The sequence below is a fragment of the Cydia splendana genome, chromosome Z, assembly GCF_910591565.1.
Source record: "Cydia splendana chromosome Z, ilCydSple1.2, whole genome shotgun sequence".
Classification (NCBI taxonomy): Eukaryota; Metazoa; Arthropoda; class Insecta; order Lepidoptera; family Tortricidae; genus Cydia; species Cydia splendana.
Genome location: NC_085987.1, coordinates 27,764,366 through 27,786,805, shown reverse-complemented (window position 1 = coordinate 27,786,805; position 22,440 = coordinate 27,764,366). Strand labels below are relative to the sequence as shown.

Genomic DNA, 22,440 nt, shown 5'->3' with positions numbered 1-22,440 from the left:
GCGGCAAAGACTACAAATCCGGCACTGACCACCTGGATCTGTCACTGAGCGACCTGACTTTAACCTACATTATTTGATCATGTAATGTTTTCATCTACCCTCAACTGGCTTAAGAAGCCATTTGAGGGTAGACTTTGTGTACTCTTTTTTAAACACCTAAAGAAACAGACTATAACTCACTGAAAACTGAACTATATTATATTAAGAATTAAATATTATTGTATTGCGATTTGATGGAGCTGTGTTTATTTACACGCAATAATTTGGGAATGAACATTATGTTTGTCCATTTATTTCACTAAAAGCTGGTTAAGCAATGGCGCCAAGCATATAATTCAATATTTCTCAGTTGAAAACTATGATATTTCCCTTGAATTTACTACCTAAACGTAATTATGTTTACAGATGGTTTGATGTAACTAGGCCTAACATTCGTGAATAGGTAGTATAGGTACTTATTAGATACTTATTTATTACCTACAGATAATTTTTATTGTCACCATAGATCGTCACGCCTTTAATTGATTACCTATATATAGTTTGTCAAAGGACTGTCTCATTTCAAAAATAGACAGTCGAGAGAATCATACTACCTTTGTCTTACACAAGTACTAGCACCCAAAAGAAAAGGATAATAAGAATAAGAATAATAAGAATAATGTTTATTTCTTTAAAACTATCCAAAATTATAACATTCATAATACACTTAAATAGAACATAACTAATGAGTATAGTTTTTTTGTTCTTATTTACTGATAATTTGGTTTGACCAACTATAATTGAGACTTATTAGTGGACTCAAATGCAACGAAAATAAATATAACTACTTATTTACGTAAGTAGGTACATATATTTAAAGTTATTTATTTGGAGGTAGGTACATATATTGCTTAAGTAGCAGCCAAATTTGATAAACTTGCAACAAATGCCTCACATGAACGTAGGTTTAAAGTGTAAGTGCCTGTCGTCCACACGTTTTCGATACCGACAAAGTTTTGTACCGCTCGATTTTACAAGGCACCCGGCATCACCGGCTCGGGCATCGCGGTCGCACTTTCACGAGTTTCTAACGACACTTGGGCAGATTACTTAGACGGTCACCCTTACAAGTGTACGAAAGGTGTAATGAAACTGGACTACAGGTGCTCGACTTTGTTAAGGGGAAGGTGTTTGTTGCAATCAAAACATCCGGGTTTTGTTCAACTTGCAATGGAGACGCCTTATAGTTGTGCTTGGAGTCATAAAACCACATTGAATGAAACTATTAATATTACCAAAGACATATGTAACTTCGTATAAGATGAATAAAGTCTAAGGAAAAAACGTGCCTCGGAAATCAAGAAAAAGTCATTCTCGGATAGATGGCGCACTCACCTTTAGCCTATGCTCGGCTAGATGGTGTGACGACACCGTTTCATATTTAACAATTTTAACACATAGATATCAGTGAATGAACATGGGTCAAAATGATATAAAAATAATAATTTATCCATATATATAAAAAAAATGATAATTTTATACGTTTTCATTTTGAGTTTTAGTCGTGTGTTGATAGATGGCAGTAAATTTACTGTGTTTACAAAATTTACTATGACAGGACCCCTCTATACTATCTACCTATTCTCTTTGATATTACCAAAGCATTTTTTTATTAGACTCTATAATGAAGTATACAGGCATGTAAGATATATTTGGATTTATTCATAAAATAATTCATTAAGTATTTACCTATACTGAGATTGAATAATTATTAGTTATATATTACATACCTAAACCGATGAAGGTAATTAGACGTAAAAAAATAAGAAATATTTTTTTTTATATTGTAGTGCTTTACACAGATTTTTTTATTCTACACTTATGGGGTGAAAGTGGGTTTGAAAGTTTTAACGACTCCTACGCTGATGAACTAGCGGGCAGAGGCTAGATATCCTAAATATCTATATATAAGTTTAAGTGTTTCCGTTAATTTCCGTAATTAAAACAATACTTTAATCTTATTATTTATCGTGATATAGTTCGATATATGGCAAATCAATAATTACCGGAAAATAACTTAACTTTCTGTGTAGCGCGTAAGCCCAGTGTTCATTCATGCGGACAATAGGCTTGAATTACCGTGAGTGACAGTCTCACGGGAGTTCTCTTGTTCAAATAAACTGCATATCTTAACATTAACATTAATTGAAATTATAATATTTTCTCCATAGATTATAATTAAATACTTTTAGGTTTCCCTCTCAGTTATCAGCGTAATGACGATGACTTATTTAGTTTAATAAACTTAACCTTGCTGTTATTTAACTGGATTCTAATTTGATGCATATAATGCTTCTATTATGCATTCAAGAACTTTATTTTAAATGCAGTCAGTCCTATTTAAAACTAAATAGTCTCCTTTTGTCTTATCTCGCCTTATGTTCCATCCGGTGAACGATTAGGTGCCTGAAATAATTAAAAACCTTAAATATTAAAATAAATAAAGTTAGTGGAACCGATTTCACTAGGTACCTATGTATTTCGAACTTTCAACAGTAGAGTAGAGTAGATCCTACAACGTGATTTGATGATGTAATGTACAAATATACATGTAATTTACGCGCACCTCTATAGAGTACCAAAATGAACAAAATAATTAATTATATAACTAAATCATTAAGAAATTATAAGGTAATTAAAGATTTGAACAAAAAGCATTCGCCTGCTGTTAAATACTTACTTTTGGTAGATGAACACATTCTATTATTGTATTTCCAGAGCTTAATAATCCAAAAAGTCTAATAATATAAAATAATTACACTTATATAAATAACTCTGTTAAGTTCCTTATTTAAGGAATGCGTTAAAACGTAAAACGCAAATATCTCTTTACAACGAGATAAATTATGTTTTTGCTTTCCTTCTACTTGAAGCATAGGCATCTAAGTAGCAAAATGTGTACCCTATCTGAGCAAAGACACCTCAAGAATCACTCTAAGTAACATTAATAGGGTTTCGTCGCGCTCTGTCGTCGACTTCTCTTTTGAGAAGAAAGTTTTATCTCTAGAGACGGCTGCAGGTAAAAGTGATCCTTGTAAATATGAGGCGTTAAAAACAAAACCGTATAGTGGTACAAAGTATCTTCACTAGAATTGAGGTGTATATCGAGTTAAAATTCCGACTAAATAAAAATAACTCTTAATATTGAATCGTTTACACGCTTTTAAAAAGTAGGCTGCAACGAAGAGTTCAATAAAAGATCCATAATGTAATCGTGGATATTACGAGGAGCGTTCAATAAAAAGTGAGAATGAGTATGTTATATACAACTTTTATTAAATGTTATTTTATTTTTCGACATAGTCACATTTTGCAGCCATTGCAACGGCGGACTTGTGTGCCGGTGTATTGTCCTGATGGAACAACACAATTTTCGAGAGTTTACCTCGCCGTTTTTCACGGATCTCATTGCGCAATGTTGCTATTTCTTTGGCATATAAAGTGCCCGTAATAGTGGCTCCATGCCCGAGATACTCAATCATTACGACCCCTTTACCATCCCAAAAAACAGAGCCCATGACCTTACCGGCAGATGGGCCCACCTTGAATTTCTTCGGAGTTGGAGATGACGGACTGCAGTTTCGTTTCAGGGTCGTAATGATGGAGCCATGTTTCGTCCATTGTTATAAATCGCGCCAAAATAAGTTCCCGGTCTTGCTGTATCAGGTCCAAAGCTTCTTGACAAATCTGGACTCTAGTTTGTTTTTGCGTGTCAGTAAGCATTCTGGGTACCCAACGCGCTGATACCTTTTTCATACCCAAGCGTTCATGTAAAATATTATGCACACTCCTCGTTGAAATCTTTACATTTTCAGCAACAAAACGAACCGTGACACGACGATCCGCCAAAACTAAGTTTTCGACTTTTTTCACAATTTCTTCAGTTACTGTGTAGTAGGGCGTTAGGAGCGGGGGTCATCCATGGTCGATGTTCTTCCACGTCTCAATTCGGCGCACCAACGTGCGACTGTCGAATACGGAGGAGCATTAGACCTTAAAGTGTCCCGTAAATCTAAATTGACTTGGTCCGTCGAAAAAAATTTCAAACACAGATAACGGAGCGCAGTTCAATTTTCTCCATTTTCGCTAACGTACCCAATAGCATCGCAAAGAAATCGCCGTATTTTTTTTTAAACAAAAGACAGTTAGTTTTTTTTTTTCATGGCAATCAGCTAGGTAGATTAGCTTTACCGGCCAGTATTTACTTTCCTAATATTTAAAGAGTTTGCATCTCATTCTCATTATATATTGAACGCCCCTAGTAAATATCACGTGTAGTTACACATACATTTTATTCTATGGTGCAGTAGGATCAGCCGGCAGAGTTTTTGAAATAATATTATACTATGGAATAATATTAACATCAATAAATTGCTCTGATAATTAGCTTAAGATAATATATTATTATGTAAAACGTTCATAAGTGCTTGTTACTAGGCCTACATGAATAAAGTATATTTGACTTTGACTTTGACTTTGAAAAGTCGTAGAGCTTTTATAGAATTAGACCAACCAAGAAAAGTCTGCAACGATTTTGATAGTATACGCAGTGCAAGTGTGAATTGTACGTCATAATTAATTACATAGAAGCTAGGTACCCTATTGTTCGATACCAAGTACGTTATATGCGAGTTATGACAAAATTGTTTGCAATTGACACTTCATTTCAAATAAAATGTTATTAGAATAGGGGTCAAATCAAATTGTTTTGTTTCTCAGAGTTGTTCGAAATTGGAATGTAATTATGGAATAGATATTGATGTTATAATTATGCAATAATAACATTTTCGCAGATATGAGTTCTAACAAAATAGTTTATCTTTATGCTGGTCGTAATTTGCAGTTTTTGAACGAATTATAAAGGGTTTATGATAAATGAGTAGATAAACAAATAGGTAATATGTATTAGATACGCCTACACTGTTAACTGTACATCGGTGGACCTTATGCCTTTTGTAATAAATATAATTATGTCCACCGATGTACAGTTAGGAGCGTTGCTGTTTGTACCTACATGTCATTGTCATTCAAAATATTATGCTATTATGAAAGCAACAACGTAAGGGCATTTTAATTTCTGAATAATACCTGGTACCGTTGCTGGGCGACTGATTTGTTAGGCCAATGACATCGAGCGACTCGTCCTCGGCCCGACGCATCACACTCCTTGTACAAAATATTGACATTCATAGTAGTTTATGAATCATAAACTACTTATTGAAGCTTTTATTGATAAAGTAAAGATACACTAATGTAAATACACTTCATTGGCTCATTATTCAAATATGGTATACTATTAATCTCAAATTAATGAAGAGCAAATAAAAATAGTTGATTCACTTAGAATTAAATAACGCGTCTAGTTTTGTTTTGTTCAGGACCACATAAAATGCGGTACGAATAGCACAATACAGCATACTATCATGCAGCTAAAGATGATATTTTTCCTGCACCAGTAAGATTTTTTTACTATTATATTAAATAAAAGCTCTTAATATTTGTCTCATAAAATTGTCTTCAAGTTGAAAACTCAGAATCACGTAGTGATTACTATATGCTCTTTGTTTAGCACCGTCACTTAAATTTTAAGAGCAAGCATTACGTGACAGTTAGACAAACTACTTTATGCCAATCCAACTTTATGCTTCTCACTTATTATAATCTACGAATAGTTTACTCACTCATACTCATTTTTGTTATGTATTACCTGACACCAGAGTCTAGTACATATAAGACGGACAACCTCCATTCAACACCGCGTTCCTCGCATGCTTGTTTACTCTTTATCTTATTTATTAAAATCTGCCACCTATTTATGACATATAAACGTAAAATCAAGCTTAAGTGGCCGCTGTCATATGCACAAAAGGACAATGAATGCATAATAAAAGCTGATACCAAAGAAAATGATAAAATGTTTACCTAAAGACTACCTGTAGTTGAAACTAAAGTCACTAAATATTTAAAAATTTTGCGTAACTGACCAACACATTTCACTGGCCCAATATTACAGGGTTCTATGTTACATTTTCAAGATATTTGAAATTCGACTTAATGTCACTATGACAATGTTCAAATTTCAGTTCGATAAAAGTGAAACATAGAACCCTGTAATATTGGGCCAGCGATTTGTAACTTAACGTGTTTGTAAAGTAAATTATTTATTTCACCGTACCAACGAATGATGAGCCGGTTAAATTAAAATGGAGTTTATCGTTAATAACGTAACTTAAATTTTATTACAAACCAAATTTTGTTTGAAGAAATGTAAAAAATAACAATCGGTAGTTTTTTTCCTTGGCATTGTCAACAAGCCGACATCCATTGTGCCTATTTGCGTGAATTACCAAAACAAAACAAAATAACTTTTGTATACAAAGTGCACCAAAACAATTGCACATAAATGAAGTTTCGCCCTATCCAATAAGCATCAACAAGTAGATATGGACTGTTTCGGTTTACGAATACAGTAACAATGGCCAATCAACTCAGTTTGCCATCGAATTTATGATCATCAGGGTCGAAGTGTACAGAGTGTCAAATAATAATACTTAGGTACCTCTAACTAAATGTCACTAATCATAATTATATAAAGTAAACATTGAATTACTTCACTTTGCTCTAAGATATATATGAAATACAGAGATAAGTATTTAAAGAGCCACTTGCATATTTGTAAAGGTTTCTAAACGAATCGAGACGCACCACACGCACTCCGAGATGCCCTGACCATTCGGTCAGGTCAATCACTGAGGCACGCCCTGAATTGGAGTTGCCAAGTAAATTGTTAGTGTACTGCAGTAAGTAAAATTACTAAAATTGTCATTAGCTGCATTTATTAAATAACCTGCTGACGTAAAAAATCGCTAGTAATAATACTATACCATTATCACCCGCACTTAAACATGAATACACTTTGAAATGGCGCTGTAATATAATAACGTTTTCGATAATAACGTATCTGTTATGAATAGAGGTTCATTTCTAAAATAAAGCTCAAAACAAACAGAATGCATACGAACGAGTATGAACATAAATGCGTTGCAATAATTTCCATGTGTTAATTGCTTTCAATATAAATAGGCCTGCTAGGGAACTTAGAAAGCAATCAATGTACAAGCAATGCATCTACAATAAATAGTATTATATACATACGTATTTGAAAAAGTTTCTAACACCCATTTTAATCTGCTTAAATGAAATACGTTGTTTTTTTTTCTTTGATTCGCTCAGAAGACTACCGTTTAGGTTGCAGGGTATGATGATGAACGCACTGCCGGCGTTGAGCGGAACGGTGATAGAAAGCAATTCCTCTGAGCACAACCCATAAATACAAGTGGTTCGATGTCACGTGAGTATTGTGCGCTTCAGGACCGAGTCAAAAAGCTCTACCAGCTTCTTCTCTATAGGGATTGACTTGAGGTAGTGATAAAAGTCATTAACTCGAGGTAAACTATCGCTTCGCTCTAATGAGCACACCGAGCGCTTTTTGTTCTTTGACAATGTTTTTAGCAACAGTTTTGGTGGGATTAAATCGGACTAAATTGTCCCGATCCCACACCGAGGCACTGGATAGCTCTCGATATCTGAAAAAAGTTTTTTACGACTTTCTACTATAAGGGAACATGGTATGTTTGTACGTTGGCACGGCCCGCCGTGTAATAGATATTCAACATTCATTTTAGACCTAGAGTTTTGGTTAACTATATGTACGGATACTTTTTGTTATTTATATTAAACTTTCAAAGAACACATTACCAAATGATACCTATATAAACAATTTAAAAGTCGACAAACATATTTATGAATAAAATTTGTGCACATTAAAGTAATAATAGCCACCTGTCTGATTTGGCCCAGTAACGATTCACCCGGCAGTTTAATCTTAGTCTGATTTACGACGCCGTGGTGCATTTTGTGTGTCGCTTTATTCAGGACGCGTTAAACAAACGCGGTGACCGCCTTTGCTTTACGCCACTTTCTGGAAGCGCAGTAACGAAACTTTAAGAAGCTCGGTAGAGTACCTACGCGATTAATCACACCAATATGGTATTTACAAGTGAATACAGTTAATACTGCCTTTGATGTTTGCTGGCCCACCAGCCCACCACGCAGAACAATGTAAGTGACAGTGGGAAGTCGGTTTGAATGTGGAATGTATTGCCTGAGAATACGGCAAGCGATTGCAAGATTTTTCAAATGTCACGTATGGTTGTTATTTGTGTGGTGGAGCAGTTTGGTATTGGGTAGTTTCCAATCACGCTCGTAGAGTTATGTATAAGTAAGTTAAATTGAAATACAAATGACGTACTAATTTACCGTTCGAAAAATAAAGTTTTACTTCAAAAACTAAACGTCCTGAGAAAGTACTATCAAAAACTAGTCCTTTAGGGATATAATCGCCCAAATCTAAAAAAAAATAATTTCGCCATTTTTTTCGATTATTGAGTTTCGTTCGGCGCTCGAGGCTTCGAACTTGGATTATTCATTGGGCCAACATCATAAACAAGCCTGAAAAAATCAGAATTACCGGATTTGACGCAAACGCTAAATGTATAAAGTTACTGGATTAAATTTAAGTAGATTGGTGTTGATAAGGAAACACCATACGGTTGCGTTGACACCTTGACATTCTCATACAATGTAATCCGAAGTATTCATAATTCATGCCTCCTGAAAGTTTAAGCTAAAACAAACCGAACTATTGGGTAAAGATTGTACACTGTTGGTTGACATCGTCTTGGTGTAAAAAACGAAGGAGCAGATCTAGTTAATTTATTAATTCTACTATGCTTTTAAAATAACTGCACACATCTAATGTACTGCATAATTTAAGCAAAACTAGTTTTATGACTCAAACTATTGGCCGGGCGACACGTCCATGAGCTTTTTGATGAAAGGAAATCTGATTATGTATATCCCAATACAGTTTTTTTTTACTCGCGTGAATTTTGTATTCGTCACAATGTAACCAGTGCGACTGATTTGTATTAAAACTTTTAAAAATAATAATTTAGATTTATAGTGTTAAATAAAACTACCATCTACTCTTAAATCATCGTGCAATCATTTCATAAACATCATTTAAGTTGTAGGGTCATAGAATCCTGATTAAAGAGCTTATGTATGGCAACTTAGTAAATTTTATTCAAGTATACTAAATAATAGGTAATGGGCTTTTTGCATTAAACTGAAAAGAGACATGATTACTGGCACATGCCCTGACAGACATAGTTTAAACAAAAAGTGAAATACTGAGTCGGAACTATGTCATAAAATTGTATTAAACGAGGACGGCACACGCAACGAAATGAAACCGCGACGACGTTAAAAATACTGACGCAAACTTCGCAAAACGCGCCGTGTTTACCATGTTGCAATTTATTGCACAGTATCGAAAAACTTAATAAATAACCACCACCAATAAATATTTTCTGAGGGTAGCTTATTAGTTAAAGTGTCGTACTTACTGAAGGGTAAAATAGTAAACCACAAGTACTTACTCAATTATACCTATTCATGGCTACTGTCTATTTTTGCCATTATCATGACGTAATTCAGTCAACACCTCCATAATGTCGATGATTTCATCTGTGACTCAAGTGCCCTAATCACAGTAAAATGCCAACATTGGATGCAAATTAATAAATTGTCTTACTTCATAGAAGTCAACTGCTGCGGTCACAGCTGTAAATCGTAGTGTAATTAAATTTACACACGTTGAATTGAATCATACGTTTAAATCAACATTATAATTGTTTATGTACAATCCACACTTTTGGTTTAATTCAGTTAAATTTCAAACCAAGGCCTTAGGAGCTTCTTACTAAACTTATGATCATGATAAAATAACGGCTTTACGTTAACTTTTCATCATCTATTGCATGTGTCGATTCCTTACCCCGCCCCGCGATACCAGTTAAATTATTAAGAATCATTTTTTTATGTTGGTAGTCTAAGATAGTTTCATATATCCTACTTTATTTCCGCAAAGAAGCCTAAGCATCTAAAAGCTGATCATTGCTTATCGTTCTTTGTTGTACGCGAATTAAAAAGTGAGTTACAGGAATTCGCTAATCACCAAGCGTAACATGGCATAGGCAGTGCAAAGTTCACGAATGTACTGTCGGCGGCATAAATCAGGTGTGCGGGCGACAAGTTGCTGATAACGTCGGCATCTGAATGTCACAGCGGCGGAAGCGACGTCGCGCTGCGTCCGAGAGCGCGACGTCTCCGAGGCACTCCCGCCATGAATGCGTTCGTTTACCAGGCCGCGTAGCAAACATGCCAATCGCTTACGCTCCGTAGCGATCGAAACGCAACTGTCACTGTCGCACTAATATGGAAGAGTGATAGAGACACAAAGCGTTTCGTTGTCGAAGCGATATCTATTGACACCTTGGCTAGGCCGGCAGCTCCTTCACTTCCACCGAGGAGCATTCCATAAGTTACAGTCAATATAGCCAATACTGAGAAATGACCTTTATTATTTATGTAGGCCTCAAATACTACGATGTAATTATCACGCAGGATAATTACGCAGACAATTCTTGCTCGTATTTTATCTGCTGTATCCAAGGAAGAAGTCACAATAATCATGTGATATTAGACGAAAAAACTCTTACAGTTAATTCTTTAGAAGGTGTAGTTAGATTTTTAAGATGTTCGAATGTTACTTCGAACATATACACATATGCTCTTCCTACAATTCGAACGTATAAGAATTCGGATATAGGCGCATTTAAAGTATTTAAACACAATGTAAGCCGTCAAGTGAACACACGGATCATACCTATAAGCTGCAACGATGAAAGTACTAAGACATGGGATTCGCAATCAGCGCTTTATCTAAGCGCGACGGTCACCCAATATCCCGCAAGTGCGGATTCATACCAAGGAGTTATTAGTTTATATCGTTACGAGATGACGTCGCGGCACTGATAAGTGGACGTTATAGTTTGTCACAAATAATACTAAGCGAGCCTGGTTTAGGCGTTCGAGTTCATATGAGTGCGTTAACCTCAAGACTGACCAATTGACCATATTCGCTTAGCGATCAAAGCAACTAGGTACCAATTAAAGTTTCAAGCATAAAATTAAGAGGAAAATATTTATAAGAGTTATATAATCTAACCGCGTTGACCCATGCGTTGCAATCGTGATATATTATCAAATTTACACAATGTTCGTCCTCCAAACGCGGGTTATCTAGGATCGCCTAAACATTGACCGGTACACTTATCGGCACTTAACCAACCAATACGGCTAATTTATTAGATACCCCATTATTGCTAAGAGAGACATTGGTTGTGGCTAAGTCGGGAAATGAATACCGGCACGCGATGTGCCCTGTATTCAATTTCATGAAGAAACTTATTTTACGTCAACGGGGCTGCTTGCTCACGAAAACCGCAGAAACAATCACTTACTTCATTATAGCTGTTAAGGGAACAGACAGGCTGAAAAGTTAATACTTAACTGACATTTATGTAATGTAACTAATGTATGCATTCATTTCAATTTTGTTTGCTATTAGCTTAAAGGTTTGCAAAAATGTCTAAGGGGATAGTATTGCCCCTGCATACTTCAAATAGGTAAATATGCGTTATAACATTCTCAAGTACATTTAAGGTGACATTCGGATGTCAACTGCAGCTCCATTACTGCAGCTGCCTTGCACCTTTTAAGTCAAACGCGAGCTTCGCGCTACGAGCATTTCTGATAACACGCTTTTTCCGCTTTGAAGCGTAAAGCGCCTACGATCACATAGAACCTTCCTAGCGGATTGCTGGCAGTAAATGTGTTAAATACCTATAATATAGTACTGACATAAGCCGATGCAGCCGTCGTCGTAACTGATTAACAAGCCGCATGTTTCGCATTTAACCTAGCTTTTTGGTGTAGCCTTAAGGTGACATTCGGATGGTAACTGCAGCTGCTTTACTGTTGCGACATTAATACTGCTGCTGCGGGTTCACGCAGCGCCCGCGACATTGTGAATTTCCTTGACAAAAGAGTAGAAAAAATCTCAGAATATAAAGCTTAATAAATATTTTCTTTCCAAGATAATTATTTTAAATTCGATCGCTTGGTTTATTCAGAGATTTTTTTTTTTTCAAATATCTTATCTTCTTATTATAACAACTTAAGTACCGGGAAGATACGGCCTTTTGTTTGTATGGACTTTTAAATTGTATGAACCCTCCATTATGCGTGGTCCGAGACGCATTTGGCCGGATTATTATTACCGTCTGTAAATGATATCCATAACGTATGTCGTCATTAATTTAAGTACCTAAGTACATTGTGTGTTGTGTAGCTATGAATGGCTGAAGTTGAAATAACCAGAGATAACCTTTTTATTTATACATAACTCATAAATAGTGAAACGATTTTATATCAGTGACGAAGTATTATTTTATCACCTATATGTAAGTAGGTACTTTTGTCATTCTTCATTATTACCTACAAACAGTCTATTTTCTCTCGTAACGTGACACGTGACAGTAATGGTTGTTATAATGTTTACTGTAGTACAGTTCTAGTGCTTTAATTTGATTACGCCGTCTACACTATACGTTTTTAAGCAAAATAACAAAATAACGTTATTCGAGACGTTTACGTTAGTTCAATAAAGGAGTACCACTAATTGGTAATAATAAAGCATTGAAAAGCAGTTTCCCATTCATAAAGAAATAAATGAAGTAACTTGTCAATTAGTAGATCGGTAATTAAGCTTACAGGTTACTTTCCGTCCAAGTCGTCTCGGATAGGGGTATATAATATGATTAATATGGTATCAATGCATTCAGTATGATATCCTGTGGTGATGACAAGCACGGAAATGGTGGGGGTAGGAACTGAGACGCCATAAAGTCGGCGGTACATGGATTTATTATAGTTTTTCTTTAAACTTGCCATGTGGGGTATCAAATGAAAGGGCTTTGTGAGTAAATTACAAATTATTATATAACGTACATTTTCACTACTTGGTCTAACAAATTATTAGAAAACTTCGGAAAATGTTGTAAGTTGACTTTGAACTGCTGTAAATTGAAAACGAATGAATGAATTATTCCGAAATACGTACTATGTGACTCAGAATATCCTCGTTATATTGATTAAAAATAATTAACCAGATATATAAAGAAAAGGAAAAGTAGGTACAATTTGAATAACAGTATACCTAAGCTTAGAATAAATTTAAAAGTGGAAAAATTACTGTCTTGGGTGAGACTTGAACTCTGGGTCTGTCTTGACTCGTTAGCAGACGTTTCTGCTTGTTAAAAATTAAAACAGTATACCTACAGAAAACTACTAAAATACTATTTTATTATAGTGGAAACGTAAATAACGCATTCCTTCCTATAAATGCAAGATGAAAAACCAAGACTAATCCTCCTTTACATGATTTTAACAGCTAAACGCTTTTTATTAGAATAAAATCGTAGACTAGTAAGTGACCGCGATGTCACCATGCCGAGATGTACGTGCAGATAAGCACTGGCGCATCGCGCTATAGCGTAGCAAGGAATAATTTTTAAGCACAGTAACGACATGCCATTATAATGAATACAAACTATCGATTGATGACAACACGCAAACCGATGAAACAGTGCTGGAAGGTATACGATAGTCGAAAGCGATACTTAAATAACATTTTTCTTGCAATTTATCGATAGATTTTGCTTAAACCCCGCAAGGGGGAATTTATAGATGAATTAGATTATTTGTAGATAATTTAGACTTAAATTGTAGGTACTTTGACTCTGCTTGTAATTATATTATTATTTTATTTTATATAACAAAATAAATATATACAAATACACTGAATAAAAATAAAAATGAGCCACATTGTATTTACACACTTTGTCGCTGGTTGATACGAGTATCTAATACGGGGAGGTAGAAAGGCCTATGGCCCGATTCGGATTTTGAAATAGACATCTATTAGATATTTTTTAGACATCACCAAGATACGATAAGGATATGTTTAAGATCTAACCTGTCAAATTTGACATTTGCGCGATTCTGGAGATACACTTGAACGATTTCCACAGGATATGACTTAGAGATCCAATTCACATCTAATAGATATCTTACTCTATCTAACATAAAAGTGACATTGCCCGAATTGCGCTGCAAAAGAGAACTAGTTGATATCTAAACTATAACGTTTCTAGAATGGATCTAGTACGTGTCGTCTCTTGTGAATATCTTGAAGTTCGAATACGGCAGTATATGTCTTGACGATATATATATTCGATATGCACCTACTTATACAAGCCAATTAAAATTTTATTTATCTTCAATATACACACACAGACACGTGTGTGTCGGACACACACACACACACACACACACAAAATCATTATCCATCGATATGCTGCTAATAACATACTATACCTCACTAAAAAAACTTGGTCTAAACGATGCATCAAGCTATTCAATTGTCTTATTATGATAATTAGATTCATATCTTTTATAAAACTTTATGTAATTTATCATTTGAATCGAGTGATGATGGCATAATGGCATAGATATTTTGTGTTTTGTAATGATTTGTTTAACGAACAACGCTCCTGCAGTAGCAATTTTAATATCATCTTTATAGTTTCGAGGATTTGGATCACTTTCTTATATAAAAATATGAATCTGAAGGCATAGAACAAGAAAAAATATTTATTTAATAAAAAACTGGAAGTATACGGACAAAACCTCGCATCGAAGGTTCATTCGCGATTTATTTGCGTGTTTTAATATACCTGGGTACGGATAAAAAGTACTTAACACTTACGAGTATCTGGTGGTACGTTTATTTTAGGTTAACAATTAAAGGAATATGCAATATATTCTCGTAAAATAGTGGGAGCGTTAATCTTGACGTGGAATGATAAAAATCCAAATTGATATAAATAGACATCCGTTGCTGTATAATATTTGTAGCTATCAATAAAAATATATTTAATAAAAAACATCTCGGGCGGGCTCAATTTAGTTGAACGAACGACGTTGTGCCAACAGCAACGCTAGTATTTAAAAAATACGGAAAAGTAATAGAGAATAGGGTTTTTGGACTTGTCAGCACTTGTGCAGCGGCACGCAGGCTTCGATGCGAGGCACTTGCCTGCCACTTGACCCCGTTCAGACACTATTCTTAATTTCCCTTTTAATCTAAAGGATTTCTTAGGGGAGGCATAATATGAGATTTTTTTATGCACAGGTACATCTGACAGCATTGCAGGTTTAAATTATTAAACCGCGATTAGAATACGATTGAGCACATAGTTCGGTTTTAAATAAATACCTACATGAAATCAGTCGGACAGACAGAGTCGCACTATAAGGGTTTTTTTTGTACGGAATTACGTTTGGTACGTAACCCTAACAGGAACAATATTTATCAAGAATAGCGCTGTAATATGTGTGCAGTGATTGTTTATTGTCATTACCATTATCTACTAGAACCTCTGCGAGCTGCCTTGTGACCCGGTTATATGTGTTTGGCAGTTTTTCATTAAAATTTATTATTTTCTTCGCAAGTGCGATGAAAAACATTATGTGTAACTCCGCGGGTAAGGATATTGTGAACTGGAGTCTTTAATTCCCTCCAGCCTTGTGGCTATCGGGAATTATAGTCCACGTTTACAAAATCTCGCTTACCCTCGTTGCACAATGTACTTGTATTTTCTTTTATTAAATTAATTTTAATTGTATAGTTTCATGCTCGATATGATAATATTACATATATTAATTATATATTATTTATTATGTATTAATAATGTATTACTCTCGTCTAGTGAGTTATTAGTTATTTTATTACTCTGTTATTCAGAACATGCTGCTTTAATTTGTGCTAATGAAAGGCTTAGTTTATTATATTGCCTGATAATTAGTTATAAATTGCGGCACCTTCATTTAATTAAGATGGATTTTTCAATAATTAATTCTCGATAGAGTAATACGTCATTTGCTTCCTTAGGTAGTTTAGTTTTTTGTTGTTTTTGTTTCTTTTTAAAACTGTTTTGTGTTATAATATTATTTTTAAGCATTTTTCGGATAAGAATGTACAGTCAACAACAGAGCTATGAATACAGGCAAAGTGCCAAAAATATGTATACACGACCTTAATGTACAGGCAATAAAGTACTGTATACATATTTTTGACACTTTGCCTGTATTCATAACTCTGTTGTTGACTGTACGTGTAATATAATATGATATTTGGCATACGCATTCAAGTAACATATTTATATGTCAAATTTATGCCTGTAATTAGTTTTCATTGCTAGAAATTGTAATTCAATGAAAATAGAGCGAGTAGAGGATTTACATAAGATACAAAAATTATAATTGCTATATTTCATTTGTGTTGCGATTTCTAGCAGCGAAAACTAATAACAGGCATATATCGGGTGGAACAGAACGAAGGACTTTTATGCAAAAGGGGAATTGTTTAGGCTACCTACATACTTTATTTTTCACTTATTAATCACGTTAATATTTCTAACCGTTTTTGAGATACTGGGTCGCAAAGGTACGGAACCCCCCAGTATGCGTGATCCGACACGGCTTGGCTGGTTTTTGTAGGTAGGTGTTTAATCGAAAATGTTGGTGTCGAGACGGTTATGTTAAAGATAAATTCATTTTACGATACGAGTAGTTTGGAATTTCAGGTATCGGTATACAATATAGACACGTATTTGAAAAAGAAAATTGAAACTATTTAATGCAATGCTCTATTTTTTTTTACAAAAAACGAGAGTACCGCAATAAGGCAAAGTACAGGCAAGCTACGACGTCAGGAGTGGCCAACTATAAAACTCTTTGCAGTAATTACAGAAGCGCTTTAGCATAAAACGGTCAAGGCTAAGCAGATCTAGCTTAGCTTACGTATTAAATTACATGTATGCACGTACGCTTTTTATGACTTTTTACTGAATACGTACATTAAAATCTCTATATTTACAAATATACCAAACTTTGTACGACTATAAAATATGACTTCATAAAATAATTATAAGTTTCAATTATGGACATTATTGTCTTAAAGCTTTATGATGCACTCCGAGAGCATATATGCGGGAGTAAAATACTACATAAAAAAATTACTATATTAAATGTGTCAGTGATATTTGAAGAGTTCCTTTGTTTTTTTCAGGGCCAATAATCAGATCCTGAATCGAGACTAAGTCAGCATTTCTGATTTAATGACAATGGGATCAACGAAAAGTATTTTGCAAAATCGATTCACTCTGTTTTGAAAAATCTAAGAACATGCATATTAAACAGATCCAGACGAATTGTATTCACTTGCATCAAGCGCTTAATATGTCTGTTTTGAATCACATTAAGTTCCCGACAATTAAAATTAACTCGCAGGAATGTGAGTTGCGTAGCCAACAGACCAATTCATTGTAATCAGTTGCTCCGAGCGAGACTTAACGAGAAGTAATCTTTGATAACCATAACATCGTGGCTATTACTTAACAGGAACACACCGTCATACTCGTAATCATGATGTGATGTATTACGTTACGCATAGTTTAAAGCTATTCATCATTTTACGTAAACAATCATTTTACGTCTGCTAATAGGGAATATTAGGCAAAGCTCTGCGTAGGTGGCACCACTAGCACATACAGTAAACAAACCTCATTGACATCATCAGTGACACATCATGCGTAACTAGGTCAGTCACATGGCCTACCGTGAAACACGACAATCGAAAATTCGGTTTCTGCCTCTATATCACTCTCGCTTATTCAATCGATAGAGAGGCAGATAAATAAATTTCGATTTTCGCGTTTCGCGGTAGGCCACCTGTAAACAAACCGCCTTGGTGCATCAATGTCATAGTAAAACCTTGTCAAAAAACTGTTTTAAGGCCTAGTATGTATAAGTTACTCTATGGTTTACTAAACAAATTAGTGCTGCACTCTGGCGGCAGAACATTGCAGTAATACTCCCTATTGTTGCCCATTAAACGCAGATTTTTTTCCCGCTATGTACCTACAGATAAAAAACATCTGACCCACCTTAGTGATTATTTATATTATATTCTTAGAAGGAATCATAAATAATACTAAGGACATTGGCAATATACCTACGGTACTATTTTAGATAACTACTTATAAGTTATAAGCTTTATGTTATAAGTTATAACATAAAGCTGTAAGACAAAGGGCGAGATGTAACTCGCAAAAAAGCAATGATCGCCGAAGCGTTTAATAATAATCTGGAATTTAGCTTATATAATCCGATCAGATTATATGTATATAAGGTGCTACTTTACTTTAAAACAATTAACTTTAAATAGAAATTAAGAATATTTAATAAAACAAAATTGTTTTCATTTACCGAACAAAAAATTTAATTTCATTATGGTTAAGCGGGCAAACTGTGGCCAGTCAGTTAGGTGTAAAAGAGGTACCAGAATCTGTGCAATGAGATTTAATAATCACATTAACAGGGTGTTTTTACGTAGCAAATTTGTTTTTCAGTTTTCTCCAAAAAAACATCGTATAAGCTATACTGTTTCATACTTAAATATACTCCAGGGACCGAGTACTATCAGCTGTAAAAATATCTGTAACTAATAAGATAGCACAATATCTGATCTAATCTAACTGGTATTTAATAGACCAAGGGGCCGATTTTTGAAATTCGACCGCTCGATTTCGTGTATTTCGTTCAATGATATCTCCACTACTAGGCATTTAAATTCTACTAGTAGAATTGAAAACGAGTGGTCAATTCCACTCGATTCCCAATTTCTATCGCTCGTATTTCAAAAATTAGCATTTCGAACGATCGAAATTCAAAAATCGGCCCCCAAGAAAGAAAGAAAATAAACGTTCATAATGCACTTGGATGTTGATGATACAACTTTATTATATTTTTGTAATGGGTTTCAGATGTAATAAAAACTATTAAAGTAGGTATATACTGTCGTACGAGTACCTACCTACTTATTAAGAATTCCAACCTACAGTCCTACATCCTAACCGTAATACGAAGAATGTTTAAGTCATCATAATAAACACATCATGGTCAAGAGATAATGTCTTTACAACGCGCTATTCGTGGTCATGTAATATTTATACATTTTTGCTGTGTACTATAATTTATATATGACATCAGAAAGTACCAACAGCAGAAAGAAAAGAGGCAGAGAATGTAGTGCGGACTAGGTACCTATTAGTATCGGTATCAATTACCCCATCACCCGCTGGTTTTACCAGTGCAATCAGTCAACGCTCAACGCAGGACGGCTTGGGGCGAGCTGCGAGCTGTTCGGGAATAGCGACCCCGGGTACGTGGGGTGTGCTCCTGGGGGAGCTCTGTCACCCGAAAGGTGGGTGAGTGTTACAGGTTCCTCTGCCTCTGGCTTGGTCTAGCCGACAGTCCAGAGTGAAGTCGCAATAACAATAAGTTAGTAATCGTAGACGTGAAAATGGGACGGGGGGGCGTCCGATTTTTTTCTCCCATAGACCCATAGCCCAATATTTAGTCCATAGCTTTCACCCAATTAGCTAGTTTAGATTCCATCAACTCTTAATATAGGTAGTCATTTCACCCTAGCGGGTGCTGCCTCTGCATGCATCCCATGACACGGACAAGGGCAGCGTCCGCTCGGTGTACCTCTTACATCTCATTAAATTGTCAAAAGGGCTTCTATTACGTATTGACTTCGGCTCCGCACTCGCGCTCCTAAATGTCCAATTTCCATATTATTTCATTTACTTCGAATTTAAACTCTCGTCAGTCATAATTAACATTAAACTCATTTTAATATTTTTTTAGGGACAACCGTTATCTTTGGGAATACAGGAAACGAAAGTAAGTCACATTTTAAGAAAGAAGAGGCAAATTCCAATTAATTTAAATTGCTCGCCACGCCGAAAGCGAACTGTTACACACTAGTGTACCTGTTATTTATAACTCATTAAGAGCTTGCACTACTTGCGAACTGAAGTGCTAGTTATAAGGGTCAACTATCTATACTGCGTGAACGAACAAAAACAAGTAAGCAGTGCGTTCAAAAATGTACCTTCAAGCGGATGCGGTCAACTCACTCGCGCGTGCAAGACACTCGAGTTACGATCTCCCACAGTAATACATACTTACTCTTAAGCATGGACCAAAATTAAGTATAAACAAATATTTAATTCCTAACCATAGCATAATGATGAATCATGAAGCGTCGTTACCAAACATGATGCTAGTATAATGGCGTCAAGTACGCATAAACAGTTAAATATGAGCTCAGAATTGATATGATTAAAACACTTGAGAATCATGCGTCCGCCCACAGACCGCACTCCACATTCCAACACAGCTTTATGTCATACTACACTCGTAACACAGTAGTAAGTAGCGTTGCTTCGTTTCTTAATAGAACTTTATAATGTTCTGTAAAGATTAATTAAACTTATTTAAATATGTTGCGATAATAGATAGATAGGGCTAAAAGTGCCAGCTGCGAAGCTGCAGGACAAAGTCCTTTCCCAAGTGCTTCCCAAGTCACTACGACTGGTCATATGCTGCCCTCATATACCGATCGCATAACTCCAGCCTGCCGCTCTCGTGAATTAACTCCCTCGTTAACAATATGTAATATAACCCCTCCGTTTGCATTAGGTATATAGTGTAAAATATTTTCCATAATGTCACTATTATCAAGGGAGAAAAAGTAGACAATATTAGTCCATTCCATTCCTTACGTGATTTTTTTGAGTTTTTCATAACCATGTAATAATGTTATTCTAATGTTTTTCTTTTTGGTCTATCAGGCACAAATAGTAGATTGTACAACAAGGGCATAAAGGGACCCATTTTTACCCGAGGCATTTTTTTGGTCTGAGCGAAGCGAAGACCAAAATAGTAGACTAGGGTAAAAATGGACATTTATGCCCTTGTTGTACACTCTGCTTTTCACTTCGATTGCGAGGAAAATAAAACCCATTTTTCACAGCAATTTACACCACGAAATTGTCGTAAAGCGAAAGAACATAATACGTAACCAATTCCCGCCAACTCAATTTTTAATTTTTTTTTGTAACTTTCAACATGGGATCAGAGTTTCAGACGCTTGGTTTTCTGCCAAGTCAAACATTTCGGAGCATTTTTGAACGATAATCGACTCCTATTTTATGTGATTTACTAAATTTAATGACAGAAAAAAAGGATTTCTAATAAATTGTAGCAAAAATAAAATAATATAACAAGTTTTGTCATCTACACAATTTTATTGCTCAGTAAAATTGTGCAATATGTTTTAACTGTTTGGCTGTTGAGACCGATTACCTTAGACTTAGAAGAAAATTTTACTTTTATGCTCTAGAGCATAAAATGCGATTTTATGTCGTCTACGCACGACATAAAGGTGCACTTTTTGAGCATGAGAAGTGAAAAGATACTTAAGTATATTGTTCATACTCACCACTACTTTTTTAACTTATTGTTATTGCTCAAACTACTATCAAAATGCGCTACTGGTATAAACTGTTATTTCATAATGCACTTGAATGTCATTGAACTCCACTCAAGATTTAAGTGGTGATTTTAGGTAGACTTTTTATACTGACGAATAAAGATTAATAAACACCTGCCTAGGTGTCCATGGAACTCGATATCTACCGGTTTGCCCGATTCAATATAATGTAATACATTATCAACGAACGTTATAGTCCGTAAGGGACTGCAATGCTAAATGTGTGTTACGGAATTTACTAAGGGTAACATTCCATTTCTGACCGCATTTGCACTACTAGTACGAATGTGTCGTTGTTATTGTCAATTTCCATAGTAAAATGAATGGTAGTGCTGCTGTCGTTGGAAATGGACTGTCACCTTAACGGTAACAGTCTGAAAGGTACGTACAGTCAGCATCAATAGTAATGGATAAAAGCGATGCGCCCAAAGTATCTGCCACCTTGAATACTTTTCCAAATAGGGAAATATCTCTCGCTCGCTAGGGAACAATTGCGTTCAAAAATATCTATCACAGTCTAATATTTTCTCCATAAATACATCCCTTATTGTAAAGTTATAAGAGAATGTAGATACTTTTGACCCGTAGTCTGATCCGCTACTTTTGATGCCGACTGTAGTACATACATATATTTCGTGTTTAAGCTTCTGCTTGCCTATGAATGATTTTGTTGTTCTGCCGCGAAGATATAAATATATTGCACACTTGAGTTTGAATAGCGGTTAAGTAAGTACCGAAGAATATACCTACACTAAATACTTGACGCAGCATAGCATTGCTTAAGGGGCCCACTGATAAACAGTCCGCAGGACGGTATCGGCCTGTCAATTGTTCGGAACTGTCAAAATGTCAACATGTTTTTGTCATCTGTGTTTGTTTGTCATAAATAAATGTATTTCTATTCT

General features: G+C 35.2%; 1 protein-coding gene and 1 long non-coding RNA gene across 2 annotated transcripts in view; one reads left to right on the top strand and one right to left on the bottom strand.

Annotated features, from left to right (window-relative positions):
* The window catches only part of LOC134804691 (basement membrane-specific heparan sulfate proteoglycan core protein-like), a 185,765-nt gene that overhangs the window by 95,697 nt on the left and 67,628 nt on the right, over positions 1-22,440 (bottom strand). The window lies entirely within an intron of this gene.
* LOC134804946 (uncharacterized) overlaps positions 1-22,440 on the top strand; it is a 371,780-nt gene that overhangs the window by 316,207 nt on the left and 33,133 nt on the right. The window lies entirely within an intron of this gene.